General features: G+C 40.0%; 1 long non-coding RNA gene across 25 annotated transcripts in view; it reads left to right on the plus strand.

Annotated features, from left to right (window-relative positions):
• LOC144306781 (uncharacterized) overlaps positions 1–19,038 on the plus strand; it is a 350,851-nt gene that overhangs the window by 246,569 nt on the left and 85,244 nt on the right. Inside the window, exon 1 of one of the 25 annotated variants that reach the window (XR_013373883.1) lies at positions 14,500–14,901. The exons of the other annotated variants lie outside the window; for them this stretch is intronic. This is a non-coding gene — a long non-coding RNA (uncharacterized LOC144306781). Of the gene's footprint in view, positions 1–14,499; positions 14,902–19,038 lie in introns of those variants that run through there. 25 annotated transcript variants of the gene reach the window in all.

A 19,038-nucleotide genomic window follows, 5' to 3' on the forward strand; every position in this document is an offset into this window, starting at 1 on the left:
TCTTCACATGTTTCTCATTTAAAATGTTTGGATGTTGAAATATCACCTCCCCCATGGCCCTCCCACTGTCTGAGAAAGGGCTAATCCTAAAAGTTGACTCAAATAAAATCCAGGAGCTTAACTCTTCTTGGACACTCTAAAAAAAAAAAAAAAAAAAAGCAAAAATGATATTTAATTATTTTGCTTCTGAGATAACAATATAACTAGTACTAGGCAGTAAGAGAAAGAAGCAGAACAGCAGAATTTTTAGGAAGGTTAATCATTTTATGCCTCAACACATAAAATTTAAAGAAGATCCTTTATCTATGAGGAGTTAATTGAAAGGTTATACATAATAGAAATTACAAAGAAGCCCATTATAAGCTTCTCACGTGCATTAGTATTATCCTCATAGAGCAATGAGAGTGAAGTCAGTGCTAAGGGTGGAGCTCATGGATGGAGCTTCTTGGTTCAAGATTTTAAATGACCAAGAACCAGAAGGAAGCCTGGGAATTGCTAGGCTGATTCCCCATATGTAATAGGTGAAGAAATGAAGATCCCATTGAATACTTTGTGGGTGTTCTCACAGCGAAGCAGTGACTAGGGTTGGGTCCAGAATTCAGGTCTTCTGCCCCTCTGGCCAGTTGTACTATACCACATACTATCACTGTATTTTTCGATTTTGCCGATTCCCTGCCACCTTTATATTGTCTTTACTCAGAGACTAGGCACATTTTCAGAAGAGCTCCTTCTTTAAGTATAACCTGAGTGTCAGGAGGCAATTTTAGTTAGAAGAGAACATACCAATTGTAATTATCTATTTATATTGGGGAATCAGAAATTTAGTCTTTTCTGTTTGCTTGTTTCTTAAGAAGTCAGCTCAGCTGTCAGCATCTGCAACTTCTATATTTTGTAACCCACCCATAATGTAAACAATAAGGCACCCCTAATGGGGAGGAAGTTTCTGGAGAAGAAAATAGTCTTACCAGTGCTGGAAGGAATGGGCAGGTTTGCCCACTACTGGGGGCTTCTATCATCCCTCTGAGGACAGGGAGGTGGACAGATGGCCACAAAGCTTCTACTGGTCCCAAGTTAGAGTCCATGACTATCTGGACAACTTCATTTCTGAAGTAGATAAGCAAAGACTACTTTGCATATCTATATTATATATATATTTGTGGGGTTTTTTTCTTTTTCTTTTCCTTCTTGATCCTTCAGTAGATGAAAAGGCATATTAAAAATAAATGATAATAATTTTATTTTATACAATGCTGTACCCTTCCTTTATGCATATGGATTTTTACGTACATCCTGTGGTGACAGAGGACAAGAATTAATCCCATTCCATAGATTCTTGTTAATCTAACCCAGAAATTTAGCCATATTTGAATAGTGAATAGATACATAGAATCAACCAACCTTTTTTTTTTTTTCAACCAACCTTTTTAAGTAAGGACAAGTGATATATGTTTCTTTTTGTGTTTTATGAATTCAGGCTCTTAAGGAAACCTGCCTCTGATGTCTTCCAGGAAGTTTTCCTTAATTCCCTCCAGGCTGGAGGAAGCAGTCTCATAATACTTATTGTGTCCCCATCACTGCATTTCTGCTTTATTTTATGTTTGTCTGGTCACACATACACACACAATACTAGATGGTGAAATTCTTATTTAAAAAAAAAAGATTTATTTTTTAAATTTCAGATAGAGAGCAGGTGTGTGCATATGTGTGAGCGAGCGTGGGGCAGAGAGAGTGGGGGACAAGCAGATTCCCAGCTGAGTGTGGAGCCCAATGTGTAGCTCCATCCCAGGACCCTGAGAGCATGACCTGAGCCAAAACCAAAAGTTAGATGCTTAGTGGACTGAGCCACCCAGGCACTCCTGCATGGTGAAATTCTTGACTGGGGGTGTTCTGGTTGATTTGCTTTCTTATCATTAACCTTAAGCCCAATGCGTTGTCCTATGCTCAATGCCTAGTCCATAGTTGTTAAATGATGAATAAGTGAATATTGGCCTTTATAAAATCAACATTCTTATCATCATCAGGTGACATTTAAACTCTTGCTTCTGCCCTTTCTCCTTAACAGGCACAAATATCTATGAGGATGAGCTACGGTGTTTTTGTTGTACTTACTACCACATATTCTAGATATTTGAGTACATTTCTCTATTTTTTTTCTAAAAGCTAGTATCTACTAGAATATAAACTGAAAATGCTCTTGGTCATTAGGTTGAAAATTTTTCTTTCCTTAACTTCAAATTGACATTTATTCTTCTGCTTCTATCAGCTCCAAACGATATATGATCTTTAATGTAATTATAAAATATGTTCTAGTCACAGAGGCATTGGTTTAAAACTCCAAGTGTATTTACATATCTTTCTCTGTGTCTTATAAGAATAACTTCTATATATGTTTTTTTCATGTTTTACATTTAAATGAATGTGGACACATGTGGAAGACAAGTAAAACAAAGAAATCTTTGCTAATTCTTACAGAGAATGTAAGGATCGGGGAAACAGGGAGGTATCATGGAGGAAAAAGGGGAGCGTTGGGGAATTAGAGGAGGCAGTAGCAGAGTATTGATGGAAATCCTGCTGCTTCCCATTAGCCCTGCCAAGAAGCAGGCAATAACACCACCTGTCTGTTTGGCAGCCACAGGTACCTACACATGGTTCGTGTTTTTTTCCTCTCCAGATTTCAAGATTTAGATTGGAGACCCAACTAGTTAAATCAACAGGTAAAACAAAATGTCATGGAGAAAAAAATCACCCTCAGCATTGCTGTGTGGGGAGAAGGAGAGGCAACCAGGAGTTCTCTCCAGGCGCACTTGTGAGTTTCATAAGGGCTTCTTGTTGAAAACCTTTTCTTGGCCCTTGGGCTTCTGCAAAGCCAGCAAGCTATCCTGTAAGCTGGCATCCTGCCATTATAACAGATGGCTGGCAGCGTAGGCAGCAAAGAGACCATGTAGGAGCATCACAAGTGAGTACTGAGGGCGAGCTCTCTAGGCATGAGTCTGCAGTCTGTCTGTCCATTAGTTAGCCCTGAGCTCCTGAACAAAGTGGGGATGGGGAATATTTTCATCTAGATCTTTGGCCATGACTAACTTCAGGCAGAAATGCTGGCATTTCTTATTTGTGTTTTAGTATTGAGTTTTCTACTCCAGCTCTGGTGTGAGTGCACGGGATATTGCAAGCAGGCGATGGAAAAGATGGAGATGTTCTAAATGAAATCTTAGCATTTCTAGTTTGCTTGCCCTCTCCAGTTCATTCTGAGCACTCCTGTCAAATTCATCTCCTAAAGTGCAGCTTGGATCCTATCTCATCTTCCCCAAAACTTTCATGATAACAGTGATGATGATGATGAGGAGGAGGATTTTGACAATGATGATGGTATTGATAATGACAGTGGTAATGGCTACTAATTGTTAAACACTTACTATGTGCATGATTTTCTTACTTCATAGGCAGCCAGGGCTCAGAACTTAACTTCCCAGGAGATCACATAGCTATAAAATGTCAGAGCTGAGATCTGTACCTATATTTTTCTGACTCCAGGGGAAGCACCATAACTGCTATACCCAGTATTTGCAAATATAAGCAAACTCATCCAAATAGTCTCTGAAAATTTCTTGATTGTCACCACCTTACAATTTAAGAAGATAAAAACTCTTAATTTAACTCAAAGTTTAGTTTAAACGATTTTCTTTTTTTTTTTAATTTTTATTTATTTATGACAGCCACAGAGAGAGAGAGAGGCAGAGACACAGGCAGAGGGAGAAGCAGGCTCCATGCACCGGGAGCCCGATGTGGGATTCGATCCCGGGTCTCCAGGATCGCGCCCTGGACCAAAGGCAGGCACCAAACCGCTGCGCCACCCAGGGATCCCTAAAAGATTTTCTTTTATTTTTGATATATGTCTCTATTTTTTAACTTATGAGAACATTTGCTCTGAGAAACTGTGTTTAAGATAATGAGAACCAATTAAACCATATGACTTAGGAAAGTACTAGAGTAACTGTAACATGGTACAGTAGGTCGGCATAAAGGAAACATTTGTTATTTATTTCAAGAAACTACCAGAGAATCTGTTTTAAATCAGGTGGAATTTCTGTTTTCTATTGGGTTATCTGTGATTTTATGTTTGGGATCAAATAAGAAAGAAGAAACAGAGATCAGTTGGTTTGTTTCTTCTAGAGGGTAATTGAGGTTCCGGCATGTGTCTTTCTCATTCCCAAACCCCTTTTTTATTTTTTTTTTAATTTTTTTTTTTATTTTGCTGTGCAACCTTTTTTTTTAAATTTATTTTTTATTGGTGTTCAATTTACTAACATACAGAATAACCCCCAGTGCCCTTTTTTAAAACAGGTATTAATGATACTAACTTCCTTATTTTTGACCTGAATTTCTTTTTAGTAGCTTATTTCCAGGAAAGAAAGGAAATTTCTTCATATACTTGAACATAATTACTATCAGTTAGCTAGTGCTGCATGACAAATAACCATAGAAATCTAAGTGACTTACAAAATAAGCATTCTTTCTTCCAGAGCAGAGGGTAGGCAAGAGGTATGACCATGGCCACTGTAAGCAAATATAGCCTCCTATTATCTCTTTTCCTCCAGCTGGAGTCAGTGGTTAGTTTGGGCAAGTACATCTTTTTTTTTTTTTTTTTTTTTTTATTCTCTTAACAATGGCAGAAGTGCAAAAAGACAGCCCAATCGCTCAAACCTTGTTAAAAAAAACTTTGGTTCTATCACTTCCATTAGCATTCCATTGGTAAAGGCAAGTCCCACAGTCAAACCCAAAGTGAGTAAGTATCTTCGCTTTTTTCTTTGGGTGGGGGGAAGGAAATGTAGTTCACATGGTTCGAAGTCAAGAGTGAAGAATTGGTACCATCTGTCCAATTTCTGTTCATTCCTTATTGCATGCCCTTGTGCTACTCTTGCTCTATCCAGCTGTGTGCTGAGGCAGTTATACTCTTCTATCATACCTTTCATTACTAGTTCCACAAAATTGCAAGACTCAGCTTTTGCATCTGCTCAAAGTCCATTATTAATATTTTTCGAATGGCATTTTCCTCTTTCAGGGCCATGTGATAAAATCCTTTTCCAGGAAGTACTTGTCACCATGGAGATTGCACTCTTTCTCTTCTGCTCTAGCTCTCTGGAATCTAAGTGCACTTTGTGTTCTACTCTGCCATGTATAAAACATGCTCTTGTGGTGTGAAGAACAACTTGATTGAAATTGATCTGCAAATGGCTCCTCCTCTGGGCAGAAACAGGAACAACCTTAGACTTCTGTGAACTACATTGACATCTTCTCTGGCTGCATCACCTTGAGGTTTTGCTTTGTAATCAACTTCTTAAGCACTTTTTGTGCTCTCATTTTTCTTTATTAAGAATCCAGTGAGGTGTGGGTGGGGAGGAGGGCAGGGCCTATGAACTTGTATGTATGAACCTACATGTATGTACTATTAAGCAGACTGTATTTCTTTTACAATTAAACAGACTACCTTTTTCTATAATGGCAGTACTGTTATGCACTTCCTATGCCCCTCAATATATATGAAATACTAGTTTGTGCTTTTGTTACCTTTTAAAGTGAATACACATACACACACACACACACACACACACACACACATTTATGACCACTGCTTATGTTTCAGCAAATAAATGCATGTTTAAAATTCCAGATCTGAGGACCTGTGAGAAAAGTTATAATTTAAGATCTCTGTGCACATCTTATTTTCATGTTAACCAGGCGGAATGGGCTGATTCAGATGTTTGGGAGCATGAGAGCACTTAATCTGTTACCACTGCTTTGCATCATATCATGTTCTAGACTTCTTAGGAGCAATCTTTATTTATTTTTGGAGCTCACAGATTGCATTTCAACGAGTCAGGAATATTTTCCAGCTTATTTTAGTGAACTTACGCATATTTTGCCCAAATGGAAAAAAAAAACACTATTCTCCAAAGAGTTGCTATTAGTGCTATTCTAGTGCTAGCCTGTCATTCTATTTGATCACCCCAGGGAAAAAAGAAATTCACCTGCTTGTCTGGTTTTGTACACGCATGTGAGCGAAGGGGTGGACATGCCAAAAGAGCACATTTCTGTTGGTTAGATAAATCCAGGAGAAGTTATCACTAAAACCTGATGTTTTAATTGTGCTCCTCAAACCCAAATACTTTGTATTGTTAGATAATCTTTCTTCCCTGAGCCCCTTAGTAGGCCCCTAAGCATTACTTCACCTTTAAGAGCTACTTAGGGCAATAAATATGCATATTTGACTCAAAGCTGGCAGTCCCAGTGATGGTGGGGTTAGTTGCCTGGTTATTTGTGGTTATTTTTGCAATGCTTGCAGATTCCAAGATTGATGGTTTGTTTCATCAGAAGCATGCAGCATGCCTTTTTAGTAACTCACTGAACACAGGTGTTTCCTGATTATCTATTTGATTAACATAGTGACCAAAATTAAAGCAGAATAAATAAACCTTGCTATATCTACTTTCTCTTTCCATACCTATTTGCGCTGTTTAAAGTAGAGGAAAATTGTAGCCCTCCCCCCCCCAATCTCATTTTCATTTAGTAGAACCTGAAATCATTGCAGACTCTTCCCAGGACCAAGTATAATTCCTGGAGCAGTCTGTTTGTTGAATGAATAAATGAGTATATGACTGAACATATACATGCTTGTATGAATACATTTCATGTCAATGGTCGCCACAAATACCACGATCATGGATAAACCACCCCCCTTTTACTCTTACTCTTATTTTAAATCCCCTTTGCCATTATGATTCTCAAGGATTCAGAGACTATTGGAAGCATCATGCATCAGGAAGGAATAGAGATAAGGAAACTTAAAAGGACCAAATCTTTCAGCCCATTAATCAAACCCATAATTCCCACTAAAGCAGGTAAAACAATGAATCATGCTAAGAAAAAAAAATTACTCTATATTATGAGCATATTTAAAAGCTAAAATCAGAGACTGTTGTCCCAGGGCACAGGGGAGACATTTCTAAAAGGCAGGGAAATTTGAAGACCCTCATTAAGAAGATGTCGCCTGCAAGCTCAGATAAAACAGGAAAGAAAAATGTATCTGAAGTTCTAACGAAATGTAGCTCATATTCTTCCTCCCACTCTGTTTCTCTGAATGATTCTCTAAGTTACAATATGAGCAAAATGGAGCTTGAAATAGACAAAATGGGACTAGAGCTTTTTTTTTTTTTCATGTAATATCTTAATGGAATTGCTACTCCCTGCCTTCTGTGCAAAGATTATTTGGTTTTTCCATATACTTAGGAAGGAAAAATTTAAGTTTCCAGTTAATGTACTTATTTTCAGTAAGTACCACCACTATGTTTCTAGATACCTCATAATTAGGGTATTTAGGGGATATATTTATTTGGTTGTGCCTTATCCAGTTAGATTAGGTACCATTAGTATTTGCATGGTTTAATGGAAATGATAGCTAAAATGTGAATGAGTGCCTCCTTTGTGGGTTAAACTAAGCCTAGAAGCCAACAGCTAAAGCAGTTAAATGTGTGCCAGTTCTCATAAAAAGAGCAGCCACAGGCGATGAAGGCTGCGCTGAATGCACAGGATCAGAAAAAAAACCTCCATGAGTCTCCTTCCCTGCAATCTGTATGCCTGCCTAACCCTTTACTAACACACCACCCTTCACCCCATTAACAGATGCAGGCACCCACGCACATCCTATAGCCAAAATCAGAGAAGATTTTTGCTTTTTCTCTCCTTTCCTCTCTAGCAAAAATATGAGCTCCCCCCCCCCTTTTAACTACAGTTTTGAAGAATTATGCACCACTATTTGGAATTCTCTAAATCACCATATTTCAGATTTCAGAGAAGAGCGATGCTTAGAATGATTTGCACTTTAAGCATGAAGGGTGACAGCCAAATGGCTCATGTACCCAGCTAACCACGTTAACTTCCAGTTTTTAAGGCTCCTAAAACCGTAACTCATTAAAAACCAAAACCCAACCCAAACCCAACCCAAAAGACAAACAAAAAATGCTATTTTTTTTTTATCATTGAGTTTATGGATGCAAAACCTTCTTGAGTTACGTGGATTTAGCCATTCTCCTGAAGGGATTATGAAAGGAGCCAGAAGCTCTTTGTGTTTTACTTAGATCCTGCACCTTGTTCAGCTTTGTCTCTGATAATGCAAGGTGACCTCCAAGCAACATACAGTTGCTCATTTTTGTATTGATTCACTGAGAAGTTACCAGGTGTTGGCTTACAAAGACTACAGAATGAATTAGGGTAAGATACAGTGTTTCTCTTCAAGGAGTTCATGATACAAGCAGATAAAAGTATAAAATGATGGATATATATAATATTATATGTAATATATTTATTATAATATGTATTGTAATATGTATAATATATAATACAGTATCATATCATATATAATAATATAGTGAAAAATGAATTGTGGAAAGACAGAAGTGGAAACAGATCATTTAACCTTAGTTGCTGGGAAGACTTTTCAGAGGAGGTAGTAGTTGAGTCCTAGGGACAGTTACCTACCCACTGGAAAGACATATTGTGTGCATAGCAAGAAGTTCGTTAGAATGAACTACCCATAAGGTAGAGGAGATTTGAGATTTGCAGCATTTCATAAGGTAGCCAGGACCTCACATGGCTACTTGAATTTATTAAAAAGAAAAAAATGAAAAACCACATTTCAAGTGTTCAGTAGCCATGTATGCTTAGTGGTTACTGTGTTAGACAGTGTGGCTATTGAACATGACAGCAGAAGTTTCCATTGGACGGTGCTGTTGTGGGTGTTAGGCAAGAAGTCGGGGTGGAGTAAAAGATAGGATTTAGTGAACGCAAAGCTGGAGGTGAAGCTCTATGAGTGGAATAGCTTTATCTAGAGAGTAAAAAGTGAGCAGGCAAAGTCCTGTGGTGTACACCACCATTCAAGAAGTGGATGGCGGGAGAGATAGTACAAGCAAATGTCCTTGGAATGGTCAGAAGAAGAATGGAAACTGGAAATCCTAGAGCACCAGGGTAGCTCAATGGTTGAGCATCTGCCTTGGGCAAAGGGCCTGATTCCGGGGTCCTGGGATAGAGTCCCACATTGGGCTCCCTGCAGGGGGCCTGCTTCTCCCTCTGCCTGTCTCTGCCTCTCTGTGTGTGTGTTTCTCATGAATACGTAAATAAAAATTTTTAAAAAAATCTTTAGAAACTGTAAATCCTAAAAGTTCAGCAAGGAGAGTGTTTAGAGAAGTCCATAGCTGCCGAGGATGCCTGATACTATAGAAAATCTCATGAAAATTGGCAATTGATTGTGAGATCTACAAAATGGGAGGTCATCCATCCATGCTGTTAGTGACAATTGGTTAAGAGGAGTCGTGTGTGTGTTTATGTTGGAGTAAATGTGGGTAGAAGGTAGGCTGAGGAGTGTAGTGGACTGAATGGTGTCTCCACAGATATGTCCACATGGCAGCCCTCAGAGGTTCAAAGAGGCAAAACCCCCCAATTCTCTCCTAGAGCCTCCGGAAGGACTGTTGCCCTGTTGACACCTTGATTTCTGACTTTTCTCATCCAGCACTGTGGGAGAATCAGCTTCTGGTGTTTTAGCCCCCCAGTGTGTGTGGATTTGTTACAACTGCCACAGGAAACCAAAACAAGGGCATTCATGAGCAAACGGGAAGTAAAAGAATGGAGATAGAAAGTTTTGACGAATGGTTAGACACACAAACATTCTCAAGGGACAGACAGGTAAAGTCAGTGGTGAAAAATGAAAATGGAAGAAGTGCTAAAAAACTGATGAATTTGAGCTTATACTTCCAGCCACCAAATGGACACATGGGCTGTCCCTGTGTGTCCCTCCTGCTTCCCACACTGCCCGGCCCCACTGGCCATATTACTGCAATCTTTCTTTCTTCTCATTCTTTCTTACAAATATCAGACTTTATGTTTTAGCCGTTTCAGCTAACTTCTCATGTCATGTTGAAATCCCTCTCATTCTTTTGACCTGGGAGCATATGTTTCTTGTTAGTCCTGAAACCCACTCAAATTCTTCTATTTCTCAGCTCTGGGGAGAAATTCTGGTGGCTCTGATGATTTCCCACCATAGGTTCAATTTGTCTGAGCAACACTTACGTTCTTGCTGCAGGTCAGATACATTTTTTTATGTCTTCTAACCTTCCCCCAGTAGCTGTCCCCAGATGTTACTTTTGAGAACATAAGACACCTCTTTCCTTTTTCATTCATGAGAATGTTGGGATCATCCAACAAGCAAGTTATCAGCTCTTGCATGTCACAGTCTCTTTCTGCCTTTACTATCCTGTTTGGCTTTTACCTTTGAGCAAAAGTATGATCTTTCTCCATTTGGAAGGCTAATCTTTCCACTTTGCCAAGGGGCTTGGCTTTTTCCCTTTTTCTGAATATACGCGTTCTTTCCCCACTCTCCATGTTTTCCTGAGATTCAGGCCATTCCCCGTTTACTGTCAGTCTTTTCCTTGGCCAATCTCAGCCGGTGACCTGTGGTAACTGATCCTGATTCTCAGCCTCCTTCCTGAGCACTGTCTGCTGATCACCTCCACCTGCATAATTTACACACGTTCAGCGAGCTTAAGACTACGCTTACCATCTTTCTCTTCAAATCCACTTCTTCCCAGTAACCCACCCTCCCCCACTTTTTTTGTTAATACGGGAGAAATCCTCCCTCTTTGTGTAGATTTGAAACCCTGGAATCCGCTTCAAACCTGCCCTTTCCCTGATTCACTGCCATCTTTGTAGAATCATTATAGGTCATAGTGCTTCCCACTGTAATTGTTTATAGGACATTTTTAGTTTCTGAGATAGGCTCTGGAATAGAGGGAAGAACACTGGATCTGGAAAGGAAGACTAGAACTTGAACTTGAACCAGGCTTTACCTCTGTGAGGTAAAGTGCCTCTGGGACCTCTGGCGAATCACTGACCTACTTTTCACCTCAGGGTCCCTGTCTTTAAAAAGATAATAACAATATCTTTCTCAAAAGATTGTTATAAAGATTGCAGAGATTAATATGCATGAAAGTTCTATACAAATTCTGAAGTGACATACTGTGATTTAATCTTCAAGGTGACCAGCTGTATAGTCTCACAGTGGTTCTTGCTCTCAGAGAGAGAAGCTTGAACAAAAAGTAGAATCAGTAGATCAGTTTAGAACCTCTCTCTTGCAATAAGCAAACTATTCTCAATGGATCAACCTCTGTACTTCTATGAACTATCAGTTTTAATCCACATGACATTGCAATTCTTAACAGGCTTCTAAAGGCAATTATTGAAGGTGCATATGGTCCAAACTAATAGTGGTTATTCCCACTTTACCTCCCTTTCATGGCTCCAGGAGAATCCAGACATTGGAAGGGCATATGGCACCCTTGACTTTGCATTTGCGAATCTTTTGCTAATGATATCGGGGTGGAGGCAAAGGTTATGCCAACCTCTGTCTCTGTGTCTTCATTACCAGTATTTCTGCCCATCAGGTACCCTAGCTTCCTCTGTGTCCTATCGTGAATGTGAGGGCGGGAGCACCTGGCCTACACACTTTAGTTACTTGGTCTCATCAAAGTACAAAACATATAAGGTAAAAGTACCTTTATTATTGTCCTTATTAGGTTTGTTATCAATCCCATGACCTACAGTGTTTGGTTGACTCGGAAGTCTTTGACTTGATGAATCAAAATGATATTTTATATAAATTGTTAAGTTACCCCTTTGCTGTTTCTTGGTCCTAAGTGCTTAAGAACTGTTGTGGTTTTCTTTTAGCTGACAACAGGTAATCCATCTTTTAAAAAGTCACTATTATGTAGTAGCCTCATGAGTATCAACAAAATAAAATGAGATAACATATCCCTTAACTAAAATATTTTTGCTATGAAGGTTGGCCTGATGGAATCACCCTGGAGTAGAGCTATCTACCTCACAAAATGCCACTCTGCTTACACAACGTCAACATTTGTGTGCAAAATATAAAACCATAAAAAAGAATCCCGTTTTCATATTGTGTATTGATATATATGTAGGTATATGAGTACGCTCAAAGAACCGATTTTTTTTTCAGTATGGAAAGCTTTTTATTTAATAAGATAGTGCAAGTAACCTTCACTGTACAATGTTAAGGCACATAACCACTTCAGATTCTGCATCTTCCTGATTCCATACTCAATTAGGTGCCAAACACAAACTCTAATTCTTATGCTCTTATGCAGTGTTTAATTGTACAGATTCCATAAAAAATCACTTAATATAAAGAAAACAAATACTCTCTTTTATTGCCACTCTAAATACTTTTGCCAGCAAATGCTTTTGGGGGTGCTTTTTATTTATGGATTTTTCACAATGCCGGAGAGCTTTTGTCTTTTTTAGTGCTTTATATTTATAGTTGTGGGATGATCATTTTCTGGTTGGTTTCACATTGAGCTCTTTTAGAACTAGTTGGAGTAGTAATAGTTTCACACAGTTTATACTTTCTCCCCCTGAGTCCTATGTTAAATCTTTTTCACTCTCTCAGTGACACTGCAATATATTATGCTATACATTCTTAGGCTATTAACTTTGGGCATTGCTAATGATTTCTTTTTTATATATATACAGCACATAAAACATGTAAATGTTTCTTATTAAAACAAGAAAACTCAAAACACAATCAACCCTATCAGAAAAAAAGGAAAGAAAGAAAGAAAGAAAGAAAGAAAGAAAGAAAGAAAGAAAAAGAAAAAGAGAGAGAGAGCTGGAGATTTTTTTTTAAGTTATATTGTGAGAGAAACAGGTTTGTAAAATCTCAGTGTTGGAAAACAAAGTAAATTATAAAAGACCCCTAAAGGGAGAGATTTCGTTTTCTTAAAAAACAGCTTGTTTGGCATGCCATTCCTGTACTTAATTTTTTTTTTAAGTAACACATTTGAAAAATCATTAATAGCAACATAACAGGTTTTGGGGGTTTTGTTTTTGTTTTTGTTTTGTTATGTTTTTGCCTAGAAGAAAATGTCTGAGTCTTTGTGAGAAGGCAGGAAGAAGAAAAGGAAGGAATTTCAAAGTCACCTTGACCTCCACATCATCAGCCCTCAATACGTGTAAAGGAGCCCTGGAGGGTAGAGAGCTCACTGTAAATTCTAGCAGCTCAAAGCCTATGAGGATTTAACTGGTGGGTGTATGTATTAAGTAGCTGGGAAACAAGTAGCCTTAGGTGCAAAGCTTAACACCAAAAGATTTAAGGAAACAGGATGATTCAGAAAGAGCCCTCACCCCTACCCCACCCAAAAGCAAGAATGGAATTGATGAGAGCAACAGCAACCAATATTTGCACCTTCACAAGGGGGATTGCCTACTCCTAAAAAAAAAGTCTGTGGAAGCCACTGGACTCCTCAATTACTTTACACTTTGGCTTTCTTGAGGATACAACAGGATGGTTCAGAAAACACCTTTCACAGAGGTTTAAACACCCCAATTGGCCATCTTCAGGCCAAGCAGTGAATGCCTGAAGAATGGAATAAGGGTGGATGGGATGGAGGAGGGAGAACAAAGAGGAGTAGGAGAAGATGGGGGTCCCAGATGAGGAGAAGGAAGGGGGAGAGATAGGGAAAGAAATAACTGGTTGGGCTGCAGGGTGGGACTGTACAGCGCAGGGGATGGTGGTGTAGGTAATGGAATCAGGGAAAATAAAACTAGATGAGCAGGGGAGGTCAGATTTCATTAAAGCCTGATCCAAAAAAAAAAAAAAAAAAAAAAAAAAAAAAAGCCTGATCCATGCCTAAACGGCAAAGCTCATAGTATGGTGCATTGAAAAGTGAGAACAGATTCTTTTTTTTCCTTGATGCACTAAGAGGGATTGAAGAAACATTTACAAAATGTTTACTGAGGTTGCCCCAGCAGCATGCAGACATCCACATCTGGCTGGGTTCTTCCCTGCCCTGACTTACTCCCCTTGGGGCAATGGAAGGAAGAAGCACTGGAAGCAGCCTCAATCTCTGTGCTTACAGATGTTCCTCTGCTTCCAGAAAACGGAGACCATCAGATAGACCAGTCCCAGAGCCACTACCTCGACTCTCTCCCAGAATTTTGACACCATGAGCCCCTTCTGGTGGAAAGAGGCTAGAGAGAAACAGATAAAAGCAAAAAAAAAGACAAACACACAGAAACAAAAAACACACCAAAAGAAAAAAAAAAAAAAAAGCAAAAACAACTCCCCCATCATTGTTATATAACTTTTAGTTCTTTTTATTTTATTTTTTTATGATTTTTATTTATTCATCAATGAGAGACAGAGAGAAAGAGAGCGAGAGAGAGAAGCAGAGACACAGGCAGAGGGAGAAACAGGCTCCATCCCAGGACCTGGGAATCACACCTGGCTGGAGCCAATGGTGGATGCTCAGCCACTGAGCCCCCCAGGTGCCCCTGGTTCTCTTTTTATTTTTTTAAAGATTTTATTTATTTATTCATGATAGACATAGAGAGAGAGAGAGGCAGAGACACAGGCAGAGGGAAAAGCAGGCCCCATGCACCGGGAGCCCGACGTGGGACTCGATCCCGGGACTCCAGGATCGCGCCCTGGGCCAAAGGCAGGCGCCAAACCGCTGCGCCACCCAGGGATCCCTGGTTCTCTTTTTAAATAAATTTCTGATAACTGTTCAGAGTTCTTTACTTTCTCTGCCAAGTAAAGGATCTGGCTTACGGGTACAGTTGTATTTCCCCAAATAAGACCGGACACTTGCCGAAAAGGCACGTGTTGGAGGCTGAGGCCCTGGTGTCTTATACCTTGGCCTTTCGGGACACGCGGCGGAGAGCTGGTCAGTGGATCTGCGGGCTCCTGGAAACCGAGAAGGAAAACAATCAGTTCTGCTGTCTTCCCCGGGCCGGGGAGTGAGCGTAATGCGGGAGCCCGCAGGCCGGAGCACACAGGTGAGCAGCGCCGGCCGACCGAGCGCTCAGGTGCGCGGGTGCAGGTGACGCGGGGCCGGGGGCTCTGGGAGGCGGCGGCGCGGGGCGGGGCGGGGCGAGGGGCTCCCGGGGCCGCGGGCCGCGCCACCGCCTGTCACCTCGGCGGCAGGTGGGAGCAGGCTGGCTCCGGCCCTCGGGGGCTGCGCCCCCTCCCCGCCTGGGCTCCCATAGTGCAGAACGGAGGAAGCCAAAACCGTGCCGTGCAGTATGTAAAGCACGTTTTTCTTCTTCCATGTATAATATGTAAAAACCCAACTCCCGCCCCTTATAAAGTTAGCTTAAAGAAATTTCCGCTCCGTCTTGGGCAAGGGGATAGAGCACATTTTCACATAGGTGAAGGGCAAAGGGATCTTTGGAAAAGAGCCAGCGACTGGTTGCAAACACAGTGAATCTAGCCCCACAACCTATGTGTTGTGGGAAACCCAGCATTCCTTTCAATTTCTCTAGGGATTCTTGAGGATTTACAGTTAAATCCTCTAGGATTTACCTTCTAGGACCCCTACTTTCTCCTTGCACAGATTTAATTGGATCCTGAGTTACAAAATCCCTTGTATGCGGTCTGCATATAAAATCTACCATTTCCCAAACCATTTGTCTAGCAAATTCGTAAATCTGAACTGCCTTGTTCCCTAATAATGCCAGATGTGAAAGGACCTGCTTGGTCCTAAGCTAATGTTGGTTTGTCTTTTAGTGGGTAACAGTGGGTCAATTTGAGTGCTCTGAGGGATCTGTGTTTCATTCCACTTGAGCAAGAGAGCTTTTGGTGAATGGGCAGGTGCGACATGACCATGCACAGCAGAATTTGTTGGTGGTCCTTGCCTGTAATCCATTTGCAAAGACAGGTCCAATGGGTAAGAGCCAGTGTCTTTCCGAGTCTGCGTCGGTGAGCTAGTTAGGTTCAGAGAAGGGTGAAAATTGGGAATCAGCCGGCTTTTCCTGATGCATGGCCTGTCTTGACAGCTATGTCTTTACCAAGCAGAGTCTTACTTTTTCACCTTGGGATATCCATCTGTTCCTGAATCTGTTTAGGGTGAAGAAAAGATGAGTTATCTAATAAGGCTCTAGGAAAGCTTAGAACTAGAGGCTGAAGCAGAGGCAGCCAAGCTGCTTTGTCACCACCTGGAATCAGGCAGGCAAACGGGGAGATCACGCAGGCCAACCTTCCTAGCCCAGGGGCTATCATTCCGTTTTATATGTTTGAGTCATTGTGAAGAGAGAAAGATTTATAGGCATTCTTTCAACACTTACTCAACAAATATTTACTGAACACCTACCCTATTCTGAGCTCTGCAGTGTATTCAGAAACCGGGGCTGGAATCAAGTCATTCTTTCTTAGCATTCTCAAACACTACTCTTTTTGACTGCTGTGGATCACATCCTCAGTATCAACCCATATATTGATTGAATGCTTACATGTGTAAAGGATATTACAGGGTTGATATTGTCAATATATATATATTTTAAAAAGCCAAAAGTAGACAAACTATTGCATACACAGAGCCAAAGACTGCGGAAAAGATGATATGAGGCCCTTATAAGAAGCCAATCCAACCTATTGCTCTGAATTCTGATATCATAGGGTCTCCTCATCCAATGTGTATTTGAAAAGATGTCCTTTAAAGAAAACCACAAGCATTTGCATCGTGGTGTTAATAGTTCAGTAAATGTCATTTGTCCTATTTGATCATAATCAACTTCAGGATCTGATATGAGTAGAGAGGCCTACCTAGTTCATTAAGGAGATGCCATATTTGGCAGGTGAAAATGTGGTCTTTGGTAATAGTCATCACTCATGAAGTTATATCTGAAATGTGTGAACAAGAAAAATACAACCTTTTTTTTAAAGCCTTTGGCACCCATCCAGAGGTTCATACAATGCCAAAGATGAAGAGTTTTCTTTCTCCATGTGTCACCTCTCTTCAGGAGTGCCCCTTATCCCACTGAAGTGAGGAGACACGGCTTCAAGTGCAGCTCACAGAGCTTGGTAGACTCTCAGAAAGAATTTTGCTGTGCTGATTCTAGGACAGTTACTCAACTTTTCAATGTTCAAAACTCCTGCACTGCTTTTTCATTCTATCTTCCAGAGAAGCAAAACCAGGCAAATAGATGTTGACCACCTGTAGATCTCTGTTATAAAGGCAGTAGGTATATTGAATATGCTTTATGAAACTGCTTATTACCCTTTATGTCAACCTTTTGGGAATTCTAGCAGTTTTCTTAACTTGGGGACTCATAATCCCATTTGCTTTGCATAGTCCCAGTTTACTCTTGCCTTAGTATAAATATTACTGTTTTTTTTTTTCTCTCTCATACATGTCCTAGTTTGAAGGATAAAGTATATGGTGACATTATTCTTAACCTGGATCCTAATTCCTCCTCCCCCCCATTTGAGAATAACTCTTCCAGGATAGTTCCAACTTTGTCTCTGTATAGCTATATGAATTTGGATAAGCCATCTAATTTTCCTATGGTTTTGTATGATCCTTAAAATAATAGGATTTTGTGGACAATATCATCTACTTCCTCTGTAGTTCCAATGCTCACATTGAGTGTGAATCGTGTCAATCACATTACTTTGGTTACCTTTGGAGAAGCCCATTTTTCTCTCTGGATGAGGTGGGATAACTGGATGTTGGAGGATCTTTCATAATCCATAACTCAATGGTGGAGGATCCCTCATGCCATTGTAGGAAGTTTGGGTTTCCTTCTAGAGAAAGGAAAGTAACAAGGTTTGCCAAAAGGTGGAGGGTATGACCAAATATTTGCTTCAGAAATGTGTATTATAATAGTCCAGTGAGAAGAAATGGGAATTCCAGCAAGTGCTTTGAAGAGTTACATCTCAGTATCTGGGAAGTCATGAAATTAACATCTTCCTGAGCTCCAGTAGCATAGAAGAACTTCTGTCCTTCTTTGTCCTATCTTCTGAAATTTGAGTGAATTTCAATCAAGTTTCTCTCTCCTCTACTCAAATGTCTCAAATCTGTGCCATTGGTGTAATATATCCTTGGTTCTCATCTTTCAATATGGTTTTGTATGTGCTATTAAAAAAATACCACCGCATCCTAGGACAGGATGTCTTTCAGTGATGAATCAAGTGATTCCCATGTGTGTTAGTTTATAAATTGTTAACTGCTTTGGGATTCATAGGGATGAAAGATGCTTTATTTATTGTCCTTTGAGATGAAAGATGCATAATTTATAACACTAGGATTACTATTTTATTTACTCTTCTGACACTGTAATCGCATTCTTTTCTAGTGATGGAATTGCAGAAGAATCTTGTTTAATTTGTGGGCAAGTGGCTTATTAAAAGCTTCGGTGTTGGAGGGTCTGGCTACACAAAAGTGGGTGTTGTATGAAGGAAGCAGTATGATCCTTTTGTTGTTACACAAAGGCTTTATTCTCCTGCTCACAAGCGTTAGTAAGATATTAAACATATGTGCATGATGTAAAGATGTTGGCTTGGATGTGTGTTCATGCAAGCTTATGATGACATAATTAGGTACATTCTGTAAAAGTATCTTAAAATACTACGGCTGTAGACTTTACAGGGTCTTCTCTTCCAGTGGGCCTAGGACTTTGTATAGCATTATTGTACATTTCCAGGTAATCACGTTTCTAGTATCCAAAAATATCAATAAGTATATGTTTAGGGCAATGTCGGCTTCCTGGTAGATAGATCCTTTAGAATTTCCTTGGCTGAAAATCTTCACTTTGCAGCCTTGTAGGGAAGGTTAGTTTTGTTTGTTTGCTTGCTTTTAAATAAAAAGGCGTGGCTCACTCCTTGGCAGTCAGATTTGGGATGATTTCTCTAATTTTTTAAAAAAATATCTGTCTTGTGTCATCTAGGCATCAGGTGAAATGCAGAGAGCCATAGATTTGTGTGTGGATTGGGATAATGCAGGAATATTGAAGTTGTTTACCTAGTTATTCCACCAAACCATCCTTCCTTTTGAATGACTGATGTCATGTATGTGATTTAGGGATCACAGTAATGGTGGGACTTTTGAAAATAAGAGAGCAGAGGCAGGGTAGATATCAGCTTCTTCTTTTTCCAGCTTTTCATTTTTATCAGAGGAAAAGCACTTGCCCTTTGAC

Source organism: Canis aureus, chromosome 37 (genome assembly GCF_053574225.1).
Source record: "Canis aureus isolate CA01 chromosome 37, VMU_Caureus_v.1.0, whole genome shotgun sequence".
NCBI classification, from domain to species: domain Eukaryota; kingdom Metazoa; phylum Chordata; class Mammalia; order Carnivora; family Canidae; genus Canis; species Canis aureus.